General features: G+C 39.7%; 1 protein-coding gene across 9 annotated transcripts in view; it reads right to left on the bottom strand.

Annotated features, from left to right (window-relative positions):
- Positions 1-56: 56 nt before the first annotated feature.
- The window catches only part of LOC129731044 (semaphorin-1A), a 446,018-nt gene continuing 425,276 nt past the window's right edge, over positions 57-20,798 (bottom strand). For all 9 annotated transcript variants that reach the window (XM_055690762.1, XM_055690761.1, XM_055690765.1 and 6 more), the window contains one exon: positions 57-20,767. The gene's annotated coding sequence lies outside the window, so the exon portion shown is untranslated. The remainder of the gene's footprint in view (positions 20,768-20,798) is intronic.

Raw genomic sequence — 20,798 nt, 5'->3', positions numbered from 1 at the left:
AGGAACATTTTAGCATGGATTGTGACATTTACATTACATACGCCAACGCTTGTAACTAACCTTTTCAAATATTTTATTTCTAGTTTCAAAGTTATTACATTTTTCTAGTTGCCTTCCTCAAGTTCACCTTAGCTTATGCATAATGTTCTTTTTATTTTATCACTTAATTCAAAAATCTATTTCACTGTACTACTAAATGTGAATTCTTCAATCATTCCGTTTTTTTTCGAGGGGGGAAGATACAGTCACCCACCGCACAATTGAAAATTACTTTCGCGTTCACATTCTCTTAGTTAGTAATGCTATTAGAGATTTCATTTGCTCTGCGGGGATCATTCTGCTGGTAGATGTTTGCAATAGATATTGTGTATGATAAATGTTGAAATCAATAACTACTAAGTTGGTTTCCCCTTTTTTGTTTTTTTGTTTATTTTATAATGAGTTTAATAATATTTTCGCATTTTTTTCCAATAGTGAACCGTTCGAAGTTGTTCGAATCTCCACTTAGCTGCTGCTGTCACAGTTGGAAACTTCATTTTGATGATTGGTATCGTTATAAAACAACGCTGTCTATTCACGCAGCAACAGAAGCGGATGCGAAAAGCAACTGAATTTGGATTTGTGGAAGGTTCATTTTTTGTTCTCTGTTCGTTTTTAAGTGTGGTTACAAACGCGCTTTTCCCGTAGTGACCATGGGCCATGTGTTGTCGTTTATCTGAAAAACCGCACCACACTAGAAGCAGAAATGCACTTTTGTTGTAAGGAATGTGGTGAGAAGCTTGTCAGCGTTGGATTTTAAACACGATCAGTTTTCGAAAAAAATCGGTTGTTATGTGATGGCAAATAAATTCCTCTCGAAGTTGATGCTGCAGCGAAAACATAAGTGCCATAACGCTTCTAGTGTAAAACTAAGTTTTTCCATGATGGTCTTTTGGAAGGGAAGTTTTTTTCCACCGTTTTGCACTGTTGTGTGGGCGAAAACGTGGAGCATTTTTATTAAGCAACTTTCTCTGTGCGCGTTTGAACACTTAAAAGTTTGGTTCTGCTTCCGCAAAACTCTGCAAACGGTAATGCTCGCGAAAAAGGCTACTGATATCTTGTTTTTTGGTTTTGTCATTGAAAAAATCTACTGGTTATATTTTTGCATTTTTTCACTCATTTACTCAGATATACTTGTGTATAGTTTGTTTCTCGTTTATTTTTTTAGAATTTATCAGAAAGATTTGTATAGTTTTCGTATTTTGTATTAGATAAAGAAGAAAATGCGTTTTGACAATGCATTATGCCTAGCGAAAGGATGGCCACCATGGTTTGAAGATGATGACTTTTCCCTTCTTTGTTACGTATTATTTGCTTGCTTGTTGTGGGAAAACGATTTTTGCCTCGAGATTTGGCAACGGATTTTCATAAAATCCATCATTTCACTAATGATTTTTTGTTTCTTTTTCAGCTCAATATAATTTGGTCGGTGGCCATCACAGATCATGTTCGGAGCGAAGCGTAAAATAAAGATATTTGTTTAAAAATCTCTATACATTTTACAAGCAAATTATAGGATAACATAATATAGTTGGTCTCGCAACCGTTGGCCACATCGGGTAGGCTTCAATATGTCCGCTTTTTACATTATTCGAATGTTTGTGCTAATGAATGGATCAACCGCTCATGCACTTCATGATTTGACAATGTCAACTTGAACCGGATTGTCACCAATATAAATGTTGTTTAGATCGGATCAAACTGCACAGAGTGAAACTGTGCGTCACTCCTCGGTTTTCTAGTTATTTAGAATGCTCATTTTTATTTATTTCTTTATTTTACCGTTTCGTTCCATGTGCCGTCGCTACGATTGGCTGACGCTTCTGGAAGCGAATCGTAAATTAGTTTGTACAAACCAAAGCTAATGAGTTCATATATTAAAAAGCTCGGAATGTTGACCGTATTTGTCTTATATAAATAACGGGTGTTTATTTTTTGAAAAGAATACCTTCAAATGAATTTGGGAAATTCGCTAAGACTGCCGACTAAGTAGTGGTACGAGTTTGTCATCCTCCTTTAGGTATTTTATTTTTTTTTGTAATCGAACCAAAATTAGACTTGTTCGGGCAGCAGAAAAAAATTCTGTTAACTTTGGGAAGCACTGACCATTTTTCAGTTAAAACAAGTTTTCATATAACAGATCGCTTGTTAGATTAAATTTCCATGAACCTTTGTAAGTTTGGTGATAACTTTGTATAACAATTTTTTTTAAATAGTAAGTCAATTTCTTGATTTAAAGAATGAAGGTTTTCCGTCAAAAGTTGAAATTCGCCTAAACGACGTCTTCAATTTTTATTAAACTAATCCTTATTTAAATTGTTTTGGGGTTTTTAACTATTCAAAAACAACGAAAACTTGAAAAATGTATATTTTACCCCAACGCGTCGTTTTAGCCTTCTAATCTTGACACTTTTTGAAACTGTTAAGTAGTGGAGGATTTCGCGCAGTAAGGTTCTTTTCGTTTAAATTACTCTTAATTTTTCGGAACGATGCTTTTCAGTGCTGCCAAAAATATTACATTAAAAAATATAAACCTCCAGAGTATTTTTAAGATCTGGATTTCAATTATAATTGAAATTATAATCAATTAAATTATTTATAAATAATTCGTTTGATAATGGTTGCTCATTATATCTTGATTTGATTCAACGATATATTTTGGAATAATTTGTACTAATCATAAATCTGACACATATTCCTCTCGCCTTTCGAAAAATTAATCTACAATCTTTTATCACACGTAATTTCAACAATTTGATAAACATTTTGAATGTTGATATTACAAATGCTATACATTTGTGATGAGAGGTCTCGTTTGGCCATGCTTGAACAATCGGATCTTTGTTCCGAATGAAAACCATTACTTTGACCCCAACCAATACCTGCAAACTTTGTTTTGTACACAATTTTTTTTTATTTATAGAAGTTAAATACAATCGGAATACGGGGGTAAGTTAGCAGGATCACGCCAGGGAAACTCACGTGGTGCAATACGGACGAATCGTTTCTGGATATGCTCAATCCGCAGATTCCAAATAAGCTGGTTTGGGACCACCAGCAGACAATCACATTCAAAAAATGTTGCAGACGACAACATTCTTCGATACAAACTTACAAAAACTACTTCAAGTCATTTGCATACACCAGCTTGCAACCACCATCTAGCAGCCGCGTCACATCATTGACAAATAGTACAAATAACATGGGCCTCATGTTACTTCCTTGAGGAACTCCTGACGTTTTAGAGAATTGCGATGAAATATTTGAACGTGTAAAAAATCTTCTACGTACAAGGTGCTCAAAAAGTTTGAAAACAACTTTTCATCGTTGTGTAGGGGCGCACCATGTACATTGTGCATTACAATTAGTGTCAGATTCAACTTCCTATATAGGTTCACCGATGCGCACATTGTCGACTTGCTGTCATTTCCTGTTTGTTTACCGCGCACGATAAAGGAGTACCGCGGCGTCGTAGTAAGGAGAGAGGTGAGGGGTCAATCTATACCGCCATCCCTCGGTACCGAGAGACAGGCTCGGTCAAGGACTGTGACAGATCCGGGCGGCCGCGTTCGTCGAGGACGCTAGCAGCCATCAACGTGGTGAAGAAGTGGGTTCGTCAAAAAAAGAAGCGCCTGATCCGGAAGACTGGATGTGTTGAGTGGTGACGCAACGACTAAAAACAACAGCAGAGTTTCCACTAGGACCTGTCCACTGTGAACATTTCAATTTTGAGTTAACTAAACAGGAATTGCGTTGGCGTAAAACCGGAGAACGTGAATTCCGGGCGGTTGATCCGGCCGCGGGCACTTTCTTCAAGTATCACATCTACTACAGTAGCGGCGACAGAGCGAAACGGGGCGTCGGTTTTGTGCTACTTGGAAACCAAATGAAGTGTGTCATTAGTGAAGGCCTATTATTGACCGTCTATGCGTATTGAGAATCAAGAACAGATTCTTCAATTACAGCCTTATCAACGTGTACGCGCCGACAAACGATAAAACCGATGACGTAAAGGAGGAGTTCTATGAGCTCCTTAAGAAAACGTATGGAGAGTGCCCACAACACGACATAAAGATCGTCATCGGAGATATGAACGCACAAGTAGGGCGAGAGGAGTTCTTTCGTCCCGTTTTTAGTAGAGAAAGCCTTCACTCTACCACCAACGACAACGGCTTGAGGTTAGTGAACTTTGCCGCGGCCAGAGGAATGACCATGTGTAGTACCCATTTTGCATGACTGAACATTCGGAAGCACACTTGGAAACACCCCAATGAAGAGGCCTGCTCCCAGATCGAGCACATGCTGATTGACGGCCGGCACTTTTCAGACGTCATAGATGTGCGGTCCTTTCGAGGACCAAACATCGACTCGGATCACTATCTCGTGGTAGGCAAGGTTCGCACCCGGCTGTCCAAGGCTGAGAACTCCAAGGCTGAAAAAGACCGGATAGGAGACCGGATTCGCCGGAATCCCGCCCAATCTGCACGGAAGCTGGCCAGGAACCTTAAAATGAACCGAGAATCAATCCGCCTGCTTCTGCGCAAGGATTTAAAACTTACACCGTACAAGAAACAGGTGGTTCATGGGGTTACCAAAGCTACAAAGGACAAGAGGTACCAACGGTCGCGGGAGTTGCTCGGTTGGCGTGCAGATCACGAGATTATTTTCTCGGACGAGAAGCTGTTCGTTTTGGAGCAAACAGTCAATCGCCAAAATGATCGAGTTTGGAGTGTGAGCGTCCAGCAAGCTCCTGCGGACAAGCTGAACGTTTCCCTGTTCCAAAATAAGACGTAAGTGATGGTTTGGGGAGACATTTGCAAGAGAGGTAAACTGCCTCTTATTTTTTCGATGAAAGGGTCAAAATCAACGCAGCGTACTAGCTGGACACGGTTTTGAATAAAAATGTTCTGGCTCAAGCTGAACTATTGTTTGAAGACGATTACCACTGCTTCCAGCAATATGGCGCCTCATCCCACACCGCAAATTTTGTTCAGGCGTGGTGTGAGGAAGACTTGACCGATTTCATTTCGAAGAATGAATGGCCTCCGTCGTCTCCGGATCTGAATCCACTGGATTATTTCGTGTGGGAATACATGATGTCGAAGCTGAACGACTATAAACTAACAAATTTGGAGCAATTCAAGCGAGTTATCACGAAAATCTGGGACGAGATGCCGATGGAGCACGTGCGCGCCGCTTGCGACGACTTTACGAGACGACTTAAGCTGGTTCGATCAGAGAAAGGTGGTGTAATTCCGAGATATCGTCTGTGAAGTATCTTTATGAGCTACTGAATAAAGCTATGAAAGCCAGATTCAGATTTTCTTCTTATTCTTTGAAATATTGAGATTTTCCTGTGTGACTGGACTTTTTTGTCACCCTGTATAATAAGTGTTAGGACGAATTTCAACAATCTGATCTGTACATAAGGCATTAATATAATCACAAAACATCGCCGAACGTATGATTTGTGGAAAAAGGTATATTAACTGAAGTTATGTTACCAACGTCATTTTGTTGTGGAAACAGCGATTCTTATTTCACTGTTTCTACAACCGATTGACGTACATCCATCGTAGTATGCGACAAGTCGCTCAACATTTTTTTTTTTCATATTCAGGCAATAGTCGCGATTCGAGAATACTTTTTTGGAAATTAATTTAGTTTGAAATATAATAGAATTCGTGGCCTCTGCCATCTTTCATCTGCACTTCTTCCGTACAAAAAACAAGTGCGCTTTAGTTGTCCACGAGCATGGACCAAGTTTCGTGGGCTTAGAGGACTACAGTATGATCAAAGTTTTGCAAATAGTCAACTTCGTTTCGCGGTGAATTTTATTCGAGCAGTGCATCCTCCGGAGTCCAAAAAAGGCACAATTTTCCGCCATAGGACCTCGACGAATTCCTCTGCTAATGTTGTTCTCGGTAATCACCATTTAGGTGCACGCACTTGCCAACTACCTCGATTTCATCTCCGCTAAGCTGAATCCGTGGTCGGAGATTAACACGGTCTTCTTTTCTGTTCATCATCCCGATTCAGGAAATATCCATATTGAGTGGTATTCGATAATTTTGGGATGTTTTCCAGAGGGCAGAAGTCGTCATCTTGGATTTCAAAAAGACCTAATTTTTGGCCTCTGGGTATCATTCTGATTCCGGAAATTCTCATATTGGGTGTTATTTGTCCATTTTTGTCTGTTATCAAGAAACCAGAAGTTGCCATCTTAGAATTCAAAATAGTCTCTGTGGGCAATTCTTGGCTCCTGGGCATCATTTCATTTCGCAAATCGCAGGTGGCCAGGTGTTGAAAGGAACATTTTGAAGTGGTGTTGAACGGTGAGGAAGGTAGGAGAGTCGTCTAGGGGAACAGGATAGAAATTGGAGAGGACGAACAAACTGTGTACCCACCAACTATGGACGAGGTGAAGAATGTTTGCAAAGAGCTGAAAAACCACAAAGCCGCTGGGAAGGACGGCATACCGGCCAAACTTTTCAATTCGGAGGCAAGCGGTTGTGTAGTGTAATTTACCAGATTATCCTCAAAACATAGTCTTAGCAACAACTACCTACGGACTGGTTGGAAGGACTCATATGCCTTATCGACAAGAAGGAACATAGACTCGACTGTAGTAATTATCGAGGCATAACTCTCCTCAATTTCGCTTACAAAATTCTCTCCCGTATCCTGTTCCAGCGACTGAGGCCGTTGCAGGAAGCCTTTGTTGGAGAATACCAATGCGGTTGCCGAGTGGGACGATTTACAACGGGCTAGATGTTTACCTTGAGACAGATCCTCGACAAGTTTCGAGAACACAACTTCTGTTTGTTGTGACACATCATCTGTTTGTTGACTTCAAAGTGGCGTACGACACAGTGAAACGCAACGAGCTCTAGCAAATTATGCTTGAACATGGTTTGCCAACAAAACTATTTAAACTGTTACGTGCGACGCTTGACGGTCGTTTGTGACGTTAGATGGTCTGAAGCAAGGTGACGGGCTCTCGAGCCTGCTGTTCAACATAGCTTCAGAAGGTGCAACACGAAGGGAAGGTGGGCAGTGGAACGGTACCATCATCACAAAGTCTCACATGCTTTTGGGCTTCGCGGACGACATTGATATAATTGGTGTTAGTCATAGAGCAGTTGAGGAGGCCTTTACGGCTCTCAAAAGGAAAGCTGCGGGAATTGGACTCACCATTAACACTGCCAAAACGAAGTACATGGTGCCGGGTAGAGAGCATAGTAGTTCTGCGGGTGTTAATGCTGCGTTGGAGATGGATGGGGATACTTTCGAAGTGGTCGATGAATTTGTTTATCTTTTGTTACTTTCATGACATGTGACAACGAGGTGAGCTGCGAAGTGAAGAGACGGATTGCGCTAGTGAATAAGGCTTTTTACGGATTGCGTAGCCAGCGTAGGTCCCGTACCCTACAGATCTGTACGAAATTTGCGCTCTATAGGGCTCTGATCCTCCCGGTGGCACTCTACGGATATGCATCGTGGACGTGGAAGAAGGCCGATCGACGTGCCCTAGGGAATCTTCGAGCGTATAATCCTGCGATCAATACTCGGCAAACTAGAAAATGGGGTGTGGTGCAGGCGTATGAATCACGAGCTGTACGAAGTATACAATCACGCGGATATTGTTGAACTGATGAAACACGGCAGGTTACAATAGGCTGGCCACGTATCACAGATGGCAGATGAGCGACCGGCGAAGATAATATTAGGCAGAGAACCAGATAGAGGTCGACGCCTTCGAAGCAGACCTCGCACGCGCTGGATGTGTGTCAGAGCAGCGGGTGTAAGGGAAGACTGGAGAGGAGCAGCCCAAGATTGAGTTTTGTACAGGCGTATTCTGGGTTTAGTATAGGATCTCCACGATCTATCGCCATTAAAGTAAGTAAGTAAAGTAAGCAAACAGAAAGGAAGCGAAAAACTTTAAAAGGAGCTCACCCACATGACTCGTATTCATCATTATCGAATTGCACATTCATAGGAACGGAAGAACATTTTCTTTTGGAGTTACCCAAGTGTCAAAAGCTGAAAGTAACGTTCGAAATCACTCTTCGTAGGCAGTGTTTTCAGTTCACAATACGTGCGCTGGAAGCTATTTCGAAGTCGTATCAAATCACGCAGCCGAAAAGTACCTGAAGCTGGCGATTTAGGACACTCCACAAGAGGCAGATTGGAATACAGCCATTGAACAATCACATTGCCAAATCGGTTTGTCAAATCGTCAACCTCAATGCACGCGTACAGGCAGGGCCGGATTTGCGTGCTGAGGGGCCCGGGCAGATATTTTCGTTGGGCCATTTTTTTAGGAAAATTTTAAATTTTCAAATGGCTTCACGCTTCGCTGGAAGGTGATGAGCAAAAAAGAGGGCTCCAGTCACTGTTCACGTCTGGCTCAGGACTAGGGGGGGGGGCTCGCATCGGAAGCCCCAGGGAATTTGCCCCCCTTAGATCCGGGCCTGCGTACAGGCTTTCTTAATCGAAGTGCAATAAATAATCAGTCAGCGCGGTAGTGATGAGCGGTGAAAAAAACAATAATTTGGCAGCTGAGTTTCATATGTCAGAGGTGCCAGATCGTTTTTCTGAGTGCAATGTTGACTAACTTTTTCATTCGACTCGTGGAGGTGTTCAATTAATGTTTATGTTCAATTTTTTACACTTTTACCACGATTAATCATTATTTTGTTAACCACAAAAAGGTACATAAACCCCTAGTTAAGAATCACTGGAATTATGCAATTTTGGAGCATTTTCAATTCATTATTCAGCAATAGTAAAAAAAAATCAAAATAAATAGGTCTATTGAACCTGATTGCAATTTTTGTCGATGTGATGTTACCTGTCTTGTTCACTTGGCTCACAAGAAATCACCGCTCATCTCTGTTTCTGAGTATTGTTAGTGCTGGTGAACTCTTCCTCATACCGCACTTTCATGTTTCGCATTGGGTTTCGTTGACATCAAAAAGAACAATGTTGTCGAAAAATTGGAGAGAACAATATTTTGCAGTGCTGCTAAAACGAAAGGTTTGATTTTATTTGACAACAATTTTGTAGATCGTGTAGTTTTCTAGTAAAGAGCCTTCGAAAAATGGCTCAAAAAACATGAAAATAATTGTGCTAAAAGCTCACGGACAAACTCAACAAAGAAATTACAATAGAGAATATCGCAATATCGCAAAAGTGTCCATCTTGCTTTTGGGTTATTAGTATGAATTGTAAAAAATGTTTTTAAGACAAATAGCTTGTTTTTTTTAGTGTAAAATTTAAAAAAAATTAATATATTTTGATGAAGATTCAAACTTTTTTCCATATCTCATTCTTTAAACAAAATTTTGAACAGAATTCCAAAGAAAAAGTTTTTTTTTTATCAAAGATATCTAATTTTTTTTACCGATATCCAATATCACCAAACTCACAAAGTTTCACTTCATCATAGAGGGTGCTGTTAACAGTTGCATGAAATCATTTTAATATAAGCTTCCTAATTCAGGACGAATACCCAATATAACCTTAGTTTTTTATATTAACAGTTTTGGAAATTAGTCATAGTCACCCTAGATGATTCCGATCGAACCAAAAAGTACAGGTCAGTCTGCTTTGGATAACGCCACTCGCGTGAAAGTTACTCCCAAAAGTGTCGATTCTAGGCTGCTTCGAGTTCTGCGGTAGCCTGCTTCGGCAAAATTAGCGTGAAACTGAAAAGCCAATTTCCCAATAGAGATAATCCCACCCAGGGTTGTTTGTTAGCTTAGCAAATTACCTATGTATATGAATATAATCGAAGATTTGCTTTAGTAGTGTACAGCTCGAAACATCTCATCTCTTCACTACGCTTTCATCTAGCAGTGTATACGACCGTCTCGAACCCTATTATTACTAAGGTCTTCGCGTGTCATCGTTTGTTGAACCAACGTTAATTTCTTCTTATCATAGTGCATAATCATGGAATAAATATCTGTGTTTGTTTTCATTTTTTTTGTTACGTCTGAACTTGAATCATGATAATAAATACTAACAACTTTCTAATCTCTCTATATTACAGCAGCAAAACTCAAACAATATTCGCCAGGAAAGTAATTCAGCAAATCATATTTACACTGAAACTGGTACAAACAATACTATAGGTATAGAGAATTCGGCAGTTTGCACAATATTTTGGCCTTCCAATCTTTGAACGATCCGCCGATATAATACAAAGTGCTTCGAGATCGTTTATTTCATTATTCTCTTCTTTTTTTGCAAACATTTCAGAGCCATTTTTTGACTCGCAAAAATTAAAAATCAACAGAAAAAACTATCAGCTTTTTACAATTGTTTCTATTTTATATCAGCTTTGCATAGTTTTGTACTTTATACAAATAGTTACAGTTCACCTTTTTGTTTTTTGTTGTGTGTTTTCTTTTCATTCTCATTTACCTTCTGGGGCAAAAAAGGTTCAGTTTTCGGTGATAACATTGCAACTCGGATCCACCGGGTTTTTGATCTGTTGCATGCAAATGCTGGCTGGTGGCTCGGTTGAGTCTAAATACGTCAACAGAATCTTGCACCCGAATGGCTTTTTTCTCCTTCGAATTTCGCTTCCAACTTTATCTTCTCATTGTAACATTTTCTGCTTTGATATATACGCAACTCCTTTTATGTTTCTGCTTGTTTTCTTTCGAATGAATACACGTCTTTTAATTTAAATATCAGTCTTTCTTAGTGATTTCTGCTATTTATTATTAGATGCACTTGCTTTGCTTCTGTTGCAGCACAGACTTTGCTGCAAAATTTACACTTTTGTGCAGTTAGTCGGGTTTCCTATGTGCACCGAGCGCGAAGTTTGACCTTAATTAAGGCTGGCTAAAGTTCCAATTTTCATAACGCATCCCCCCACCCGCCAACCGGGCAGCTTCTTAGTAAGCTTCTGTTACAAGCAAACTTTTTGTTTGAGAATTTTCCTCACTACAATTCTTGCTTTCTTTCTGTGCTCACCGGCGGAAAAGTAAATTTACCCGATCTATTTCTTCGGGCTTTCTTCGCTCGTAGAATTTGTGTAAAACGATGGATCGGAAGCGGAAGCCACGGTTCATTGCAGTATGAGTGAGCGGTAATTGCCGCCCTCTGGGTTAACACGATGTTTTGCAAATGTTTCGTTTTTTTTTCTTAGGAAATGGATAAGACTGTAAATCCAATTGGTTTTATTTGCCTAACTGCTGTTAGTTTGCAAACGTCGTATTCATTATGATGCTTAGACTTTCAGCAGCCTCTTTGATTTGGTTTAGTGTTTTGTTTATATCGTTATGAATGAAGAATTGACTTTTTGTATACTTTATGTTCGACGATTTTCTGCTCGTTTCGATACTCTGCTACTAGTAGAATGATGGATGCAATGATTAGTGATTGAAGGCGCATTAGCATAGTTCTATCGCCGTGATTGAATTACGAATTAGTTTAGGAGTTTTGGAGCAGATGTTCTTTTTCATTCCCGGATCACTTATTATACTCAAACTGGGTGAAAACGGAACAAACATAAGCAACACATAACCACATTTCTTTAGCTGAAAACATGTTTCGAATACAATATTATGATGGAGCATTGTTGCGTTGCAAGTTAAAGTGTGATATAAAAAATTCTTCAACTGAAAAGTAAAAACCTGCTAATTGAATAACTGATAAAGTATAATATAAATTATAAATTATACTACCTGGGCTGAAAAGTCTTTGGCCTGACTCAGAGATGGCGTTGCAAATAAAAAACGTTTGAGGTTGCTCGATTGTACCATCTTCTCTAGAATGCTGTCAGTTTCATTATTTCATTCTTAAGTATTTGCTCTTTGTTGTTTGGCTACAGTGGCAAAAAATGAGTTTCGTGATTTGAACAGACATTGTTTCCTGATGGGAAATAATAATGTTTAAGCGAAGCAATGATGTTATAAGTGTTACGGAACATCTGTTATAGATAATTTAACCACAAAGTAATAGTTTGTTTTTTTTTTGTGACAGTATTTCTCAAATATGATGCACCATATCATTCAGGAAATAAACTGGGCAATAATGATGAGGGCAATGTTTCTTTTCAATTGATCAAAAAGACCAACAATATAGAATAGAAAGATTTTTCTGTCCTGAGTTCAACCGGTAGTCGACAGAGTGATATTTTCCTGATAAAAGTCGTTCAAAGCGTCAAAAAACGCAACAATTAGCTGATAAAGTGTCCATTTTTCCTTGGCATTCTAAAGGAATAAGATTCATCAACTACGTTGTACATGGGGGTTTAAAATGGTGAGTTGACAACCTAGAAGGAGCGACAAACATAGCTTTGGTCCTCACAAGTTCCTATCTCCCGCCTTCATGAGTAATTTGATTACAATAGACTGCCAGCTAAAACATGGACACAACTGGTTTGCGTTGCTTGGACAATGTTGTCATCCGGCAATAGCTAAGCAAGCATGCGGGACGCGATTATTGGTGCGTAAACTATCGGAGGTAGAGATAATGCATCGCCATCCCGAGCGTCTGTTTATCATGATGGTGCAGCTCAAAACAGCGTCTGATCTCAATGTTTAGAGCGGTTGATCAACGTCTTGGTGTCAGCATAAGACACACACAGAGCTGATAGGATGGTGCCTCGGCGAGACAGGGGATCGTGGAAGGCCCAGAAGGTCATTCCGAAAAACAATATGTTAAAAATTCGTGAGAGATTATAACAACAAATCGGAACAATCGGCATAAACCTTGAAAACTCGGGACATAAAACAAAAAATCGCTCTGCTTCCTGAGATGCGACAGAATAATCTGTAATATCCACGTAATTCCGTAGTCGTAGCGCTGCAGCAACTCTATTGGACCGGACGGCTACATTCTATTACAATTGTAGCTCTATCCGCGAACTGGGAGCAGGCTTCATAGTACTTGGCAAGATGGAGGATGTGCATGTTGAGGATAAAGAGCCGATTCTCCAACTACAACATCATCAACTTGTACTGCCCACGTAAAAGAAAACCCGACGACGAAAGGGAAGCATTCTAAGCCAGTTGGCCAGGTCTTCGATAGATACCCGTGACGGGACGTGAAAATTGTCACCGGGGACATGAACGCTCAAGCAGGACGAAAAATAATGAACAGATCGGTAACCGGGCCAGATCGCATGCACGTCGTATTTAATGATAATGGCCACAGTCGGGAAACGTAAGTCCGAAGTACCCTATTCCTTCGCAAAGATATCAACAAAACCACTTCGAGATCACCCGAACATCAGACAGGGAAACAAATCGACCACGTTCCAATCGATGGTATGTTCTTTTCCGACGTCATCTTATGAATGCGCTCAAAACTCTCGACAGTGTATAATACCCGTCAAAGTGGAACGCCGCGACTGAGTCTTGAGAAGCTGCGGAACGCCAGGGTTGTATAAAAATACCCACGGCAGAGCAGCTTGGTACAGCTTGGTACAGAATCGAATGCTGGCGAAGCATTCGATTCGACATAGGTAGCACTGCTTTAGCGCTTTCAGAGCCCAGGGCTCAGGATAATAGAAACGACTGGTTTGTCGTGAATGCGAATAATCCGTCGAGGAGATAAAAGCAGCACGGATGAGATTGCTGCCACACTGTACGAGAGTGAACGTAGAACGATACCTACAACCACGGAACAGCTAAAACTCGGTTTTCCTAAGGAAGGAACGCTGATTAGAAGACCGAAATCGCGTAGCGATGTAAAAACTGTACCGAGCTAACGATACTCAGAAGCTATACAGGAAGCGGAAAGATTACGTGCCGCAAGCAGATATGTCCAGGAGCTCGGCCCGCAACCTTCTTATGGGAGAGTGTGAAGTGATCGAAAAGTAGAAGCAGCACTTCGATGAGCATCTGAGTGCGGTAGACTCCGAAGACGGTATAGAAATTGATCTTGGTGTACGAACAGAAAAAAAAGAAAAAAACAGATCCTGAAGGTGACCGGGGGCCTAGTGTGGTTGGTAACGTCTCCGCCAACCACGCTCGACGCCTGGGTTCGAATCCCACCGCCGACATAGGTGTCGATGGTTGTGAGGTGGCGTGATCCACTCACAACCAACCCAACTGGTCTAGATTCAATCCTAGCCGACACCGGGAGATTTTCTGAGGCGAAAAATCTCCGGGATCACGCCTTCCATCGCATGAGGAAGTAAAGCCGTTGGCGCCGGTCCGTTAATAAACGGGTCGTGAGTTAGGGTCCTGGGTGTGGAGTCGCCTCCCTGAGCGTCGGTGATTGGCCACAACAGTGGCGGAACTAGACCGACGGAAAATAAGTGAGAATAAAAAAATAAAATAAGATCCTGAAGGTGGAGAAAGAGATTGGCCGAGTGAAAAAAATATAGCTGCTGGAGTGGACCAACTTCCCAGCAACCTTTTTGAATACGGTGAAGAAACACTGGCTGGAGCCGTGCCTTGCCTGGTCATTGAAAAGATTTGGGAGGAAGATCGAGTACCGCAGGAATAGATGGAAAGTATTGTGTGCAGTGCAATTTGCAAGGTATTCTCCCAAATACTTTGCCGTCGGATATCACCATTAGCAAAGTAATACGTGGGGCACAACTAGGTGATTTCATGGAAACTCACGCCACCACGGATCAGATATTCACGGTTGGGCAGGTTATGTAGGAATGCCGTAAATACAAACGTTCCCAAACATCATCTGTCAGCTATGGCACATGATGCACGACTACGGATTCCCGGACAAATTAACACAATTGGTCAAAGCGGCGATCGACCGAGTAGTGTGTGTGGCTCGAGTATCGGGGGCACTCTCGAGCTTTTTCGATGATTTCTCGTGCCTACTGTTTATTATTGCTCTGGAAGGTGTGTTTAGAAGAGTGGCGATTTACACGAGTGGCACAATATTCCAAAAGCCGGCTCAACTGTTTGGTTTCACCAACGATATCGACATTGTGCTGCTTAAGGAGCCATCTATCATCCACATCGCGGATTTGGCATGTCGCAAGCGTGTTGATCGACAATCCGGTGAAGATGGTTTTTTTAATCAATTCGTCAGGGACGAGACGGAGTGGGCAAGGTGGATCGAGCAGGTGGAAGACAACCTGCGGATCCTACGCAGACTGCGGAGCTGGCGAACTGCAGTCGAGTAGATTAGAGACGATTCTGGCGCACAGCAAAAGCCATTTCACGGCTGGGACTATTTGGCAATGTTATGAACATGGTAAGAGAATCATGAATAATATGGCGAAGAAAAAAGTGCTCTTCCATAAAGGCAACGTCCCCGCTCATTTTACTCACGATACAACCGAAACCTATTGAAGGAATTCGCTCTACGAAGTTATTGCTTACCAGATTCAGCCCCAAGCGATTATTTCCTGTTTATCCGGTTGAACTTGCAGTTCTCTGGCAAGCGACTCCACTCAAATGAAAAGGTAGAGTTGATAACAAAAAACGTTGATAACAAAAAACGTGTTTTAACGTGAAATGGGACGAAATCCAAGCATGGGAAGACTGCTGGGTTCCTCCTGCATACTAACGCATTTCGGGAATGCCTCATAAAATATTTTTAATTTTCCAACTAACCTGCGATTATTGATTGTGAAACCGCTAAACCAGCACCAGAGCCCCTAATTCAAGTAGTTTGCAAATTTGGTTGTACGGTGAAACCTTTGAAACGTTTCAATCTTACTATTTTTCACATCACTATTTGTTATCTCCCGGTGTTGTTTATATTTTCGCGCCGGTAGCTACTAGAATATTCGCCATAAATACCGGTACGTAAGAGTCGCGTAACCACTCAAACTAAGTATACTTTTCTCTTTACACCAATAAACATTGCGATCGTAACTAATTTCCGCAAAAAATTGACCGGAATGGTCAAAAGCTTGTCTGAAAGTGTAGCGTCTCGCAAAATCCCTGTTTTTGTTTTTGTTTTTTTTTTTTCTAGTTTCAAGTCAACTGCGTGTGTCAAATTTTGCATCCGTGTTGTCAGTACTGCTAGCAGCAGGCTGCGTTTGCTTAAAGAAATGTTCAAATTGTTATGATTCTGTTGAATTTTATGGCATCGAAAAAAATAAAAATTTGGTAACCATGTACTGTTGACAATGATAAAATGATGCGTGGTTTCCGTTCCGTTTTATCTTGAAGCACTTGACGAGCAGCACTACAATGAGTGCATTACTCTTGATGGAAACTATGTCGAAGAATTGAACAGTTTTTTTAATAAAAATTTGCGTGTTTTTCATAAGTTGGCCAAACACTTTTCAGTCCATATAATAAAACAGGTTTCTTCCCTTCAGAATAGGGACATATGCCTTTTTATATGCTTCAATGTATTGTAGTATTCGACCCTTAAAATATATGTGAAAATACAGTCTGTCGAAACCCACTGCAATGTAAACATACAACATAATACATAATATTTTTTTATAATAATAATTTATAAGGAACAAAAGTAAAATTAGATAGATTAAAATCTATAAAACAGATGAAATTGACAATCAATTATTTTTTACGCATATTTGTATGCTATAACTCAACATAAAGCATTGTTTAGTTAGGTCGACAGTTAGAACGTGGAAAAATCAAATACTTATTGCTGATAAATGCGTATTCACACACGTTCGCTTGATAAAAACTCGCTATTGGTTACCGATATACAAACTAAGGTAGTTTGTGATATAATCTACTAACTACAATAGAAATTATAATGATTTTTGAAGAATAAATATATTGTAAACTACAATCTAAGAGTAATTAAATTTACACCCTGCTGTCGATAGTATAAAAACCTATAACTAAAAAAACTAAAACCAGTTCAAAACCGTGAGAGCCTGTAAATGCATTTTTGCTTAAAATAATCTTAAATATCTAATTACAACAAAATATCATATAAATCGAATAATATTTTTTCTTAGCGAAAAATAGGAAATCGTTTCATGAGATTGTTCCCCAAACAAAAAAAAGTATTTCTTCTAATAAAATGAATGATTCGCGAGCTCAAAATTATAACAACAAAGAAAAAGAAGAAACACATTTTGACTTATAACAAACAAAATTAACTATCGCTCAGATCACCTAAAATAACCGGGACAAACTAAAACAAGGGACCACTAACCGCTCTACTCAGTACTTTACATAATATTGCATTCTATTCTCTCTCTCTCTCACTTATCTTTTGTGGGACGAAAGCGTTTTAATTTTAATTATCTTCTGACGGAAATCGTTGTCACCATCATTTCACTCATTCGTTTGCTTACTAAACGAGGTGCGCGATCCGATTTGGCATTAAAGGAGGTGGATTCGAAATCAACGTTGGGATGAAATCAGCGAGTTCGTTGAACTCACAGTTCTTGTTATTTTTTTGTTTTCTTTAATTTAATGATCGATGAAGAAAGGTTTCCCGTGATGAACTAAGAACTATAGGAAAACATGATGAAAAAACGAGTCATTTGCCTCGTCATCTATGTACACAAACACTGTTCCTAGTTAGGTTGGCGCTTCCTGCGCCCATGCTCTACTACTGATTTGAGACTTTTTTTTTCGTTTCGTAATACTATGTAGCAAAAATGCTGCTTTCGTTTAACCTCACCATTTGCTATAATGCAAAAATCCCTAGTAGTTTATATTCAATTAGGTTGCTATAATTTTGTATTATATGTACATGCGTTGATTACTTGATTCTAGTTCTTAAAGTCCCTTAGTGTAATATCAGTTTGTGATGGATGCGTTTCCTTAAATGCTTTAACTCAGGCAGATGCACAGTGGTTTAAAACGCGAAAAACGTGATCGTCAGCCTTTTGAGTATAAAAATGGCATTTAAATGCTACAAAATATTCGACAAAGTTTTTGTAGATGTTTAGGGGCATCAATTTCGATTAATTCACCTAAAAGTGAGATAAAAATTTTATTTTTTTGTTTACTTAACAAATCAAAACGAAGCCTTCAGCAAAGTTGTAGACAATCTTATGTAGAAAAACTTTGCTGAAGACACTTTGGTTCTATCTCTTGAAAATCGACCACATACAGGTAGTTTTATACACAGACATCCTAAAAGTTTCTAAAAATCGAAAAATACCAAATAACTTTTTCCGAAGTGATTTTAGAGCCCTACTATGTTCTAGACATTTTTTCATATTTAAAAAATACATCATTCGGCCGAACATACCTTGGGAAAATTTTCGACTTTTTCATAGGGTTTAGGATATTTTAGATAAAAAAATGCACTTTTTCAAAATAAAATTTCTCGAAAAGCTGCAAAACGCTGCAAAAACAACAGTCTTCACTTGGAAGAGGGAGATTAGTACTAGCTTCCCCAGGTGGTTTCACTAGGTTCTTGCAGTTTCTTAAAGACTTGGGCGTGAGTGAAAATATTAGTTTTTTTGTTTTTCGGCGTTTTTTCATGTTTTTTTTTCTCAAAAGATGTACAAAATCGGAACGATTTTTGATTTTTCATTGAAAAATAGGAATAGCATTTATATTTACGGCACCGTGCATTATTTGGAAAACATAATATATAGAAAAAATTGATTTTTTCCTAAAATAATTGTTATGTCACTAGTGTATGCAAATGCCAAGTTTTTTTTTAACAAAATAAGCAACATTCTTTGACGTTTTTCCAATGCTTGAATTCTGAAAAGAAAATGTCAGTTCAGGGATATTATTTTTTTCAATTTTGTCCATACAGAAGTACCTAATCCATACCAAAATACCTCCGTATGTCCAAATTAAAAAAATAAATAAGGGTATCTGTTTCTGAGCTGACATTTCCTTTTCAGAATTCAAGCATTGGAAAAACTTCAAAGAATGTTGCTAATTTAAAAAAAAAAACTTGACATTTGCATACACTAGTGACATAACAATTATTTTCGGAAAAAAATAATTTTGTCTATATATTATGTTTTCCAAATAATGCACGGAGCCGTAAATATGAATGCTGTTCGTACTTTTTAATGAAAAATCAAAAATCGTTTCGATTTTGTACATCTTTTAAGAAAAAAACAGAAAAAAACGCCGAAAAACAAAAGAAAACTATTTTTTTCACCCACGCCCAAGTCTTTAAGAGACTGCAAGAACATAGTGAAACCACCTGGGGAAGCTAGTACTAATCTCCCTCTTCCAAGTGAAGACTGTTGTTTTTGCAGCTTTTTGAGAAATTTTATTTTGAAAAAGTGCATTTTTTTATCTAAAATGTTCTAAACCCTATGGAAAAGTCGAAAATTTTCCCAAGGTATGTTCGGCCGAATGATGTATTTTTTAAATATGAAAAAATGTCTAGAACATAGTAGGCCTCTAAAATCACTTCAAAAAAAGTTATTTGGTATTTTTCGATTTTTAGAAACTTTTAGGATGTCTGTGTATAAAACTACCTGTATGTGGTCGATTTTCAAGATATAGAAGCAAAGTGTCTTCAGCAAAGTTTTTCTACATAAGATTGTCTACAACTTTGCTGAAGATTTCGTTTTGATTTGTTAAGTAAATAAAAAAATAAAATTTTTATCTCACTTTTAGGTGAATTAATCGAAAATTCATTTACATCAAAAGATGCCCCTTAACATTTACAAAAACTTTGTCGAATATTTTGTAGCATTTAAATGCCATTTTTATACTCAAAAGGCTGACGACGATCACGTTTTTCGCGTTTTAAACCACTGTGAGATGCTTCTGTTATACCGTCGGTTATGGTTGTAGATGAAAGAAAATTGATTTCGCAACGGAAAGAAGACGTTTATGACGCGATGATTTTAGTTTGTGTGTCGTTTCCTCTGAGGTTGTCATAAGTAATCTATGATAGCGTTTGTGCCTGTTCGACAAAGTTCAGTAGAAGCAAGCTTTGGCGCAAGCGTACTGTTGTACGAGAAATAACGAAAAACCCAACAACCTATGGAAGCCATTTTACTAAAAACTTTCATTGTCATCCCAGCTGTCCATGGGTTTCATGACCAGCACGTCGAACTCTTTTGGATCGCCACCGGAACTGTTGCGTCGAGGCGACAATCGCTGTCTGTGACGGCGTTCGATTGATTTTTGCTGGTTGAACTTACCGCTGTTGCCTGCTGCTAACCCACTGATGCCACCATGCTGTAGTATTCTTCGGTCGTACTCCCTTTGATCGAACCCGCATGCACCTCCACTACTCTGTTGGGCAGCCTCCAAATCAGCAGCCGTACAGGTCACGGCCGACTCAATCGAGTGGTAGGAGTCGTTTCTGGCTGGAAGAGCTTTGACCGGGTTGTGCTTCAGCATGAAGCTAAAATCGTTCCATTTATCGTTAAGGTTGGCCAGTTTCTGGTTGAAGTTATGCGCCAACGAAAGACTGAGCGACATCTTGAGGCGCATTGCTGCGGGACGTTTCGGCGTTGTAGGCGGAGTTATGATCGATAGGGAGGACGAAGTCGATAGACGGTTGAGCATCCTGTTTGCGTCACTACCGTTGCTGTTTCGGTTGTTGGCAGCATCGCGCATTACTACAGCTGCTGGAGTGGCTTCGTGGTACACTTCACTTGCGTCGTAGTGGTGAGATGTGCTTGCGAGGTGGGCAGTAGCGGCTCCGCTTCGGGTTCTACTGCAACTGCTAGTATGCGGCGGTGGCTGGGGTTTATTTAATAATCAATCTCTATAAATATAACTACAGTTTTTTGGGCTCTCTTGTGGACTAGGACTGCTCGAGGGAGGCGCCGGACTAGAACTACTGTTTGACATGACCGGGGAAGATCCGGAGCTGGAATTCTGTGGACTATCGGAACGGTGTTGCGTTACTGAGGAAAGAACAGCGAGAGTGGAAAAAAT

This window comes from Wyeomyia smithii, chromosome 3 (genome assembly GCF_029784165.1).
Source record: "Wyeomyia smithii strain HCP4-BCI-WySm-NY-G18 chromosome 3, ASM2978416v1, whole genome shotgun sequence".
In the NCBI taxonomy this organism is placed as follows: Eukaryota; Metazoa; Arthropoda; class Insecta; order Diptera; family Culicidae; genus Wyeomyia; species Wyeomyia smithii.
The sequence above is the reverse complement of the archived record's forward strand: the minus strand, read 5'-3'. Positions and strand labels throughout refer to the sequence as shown.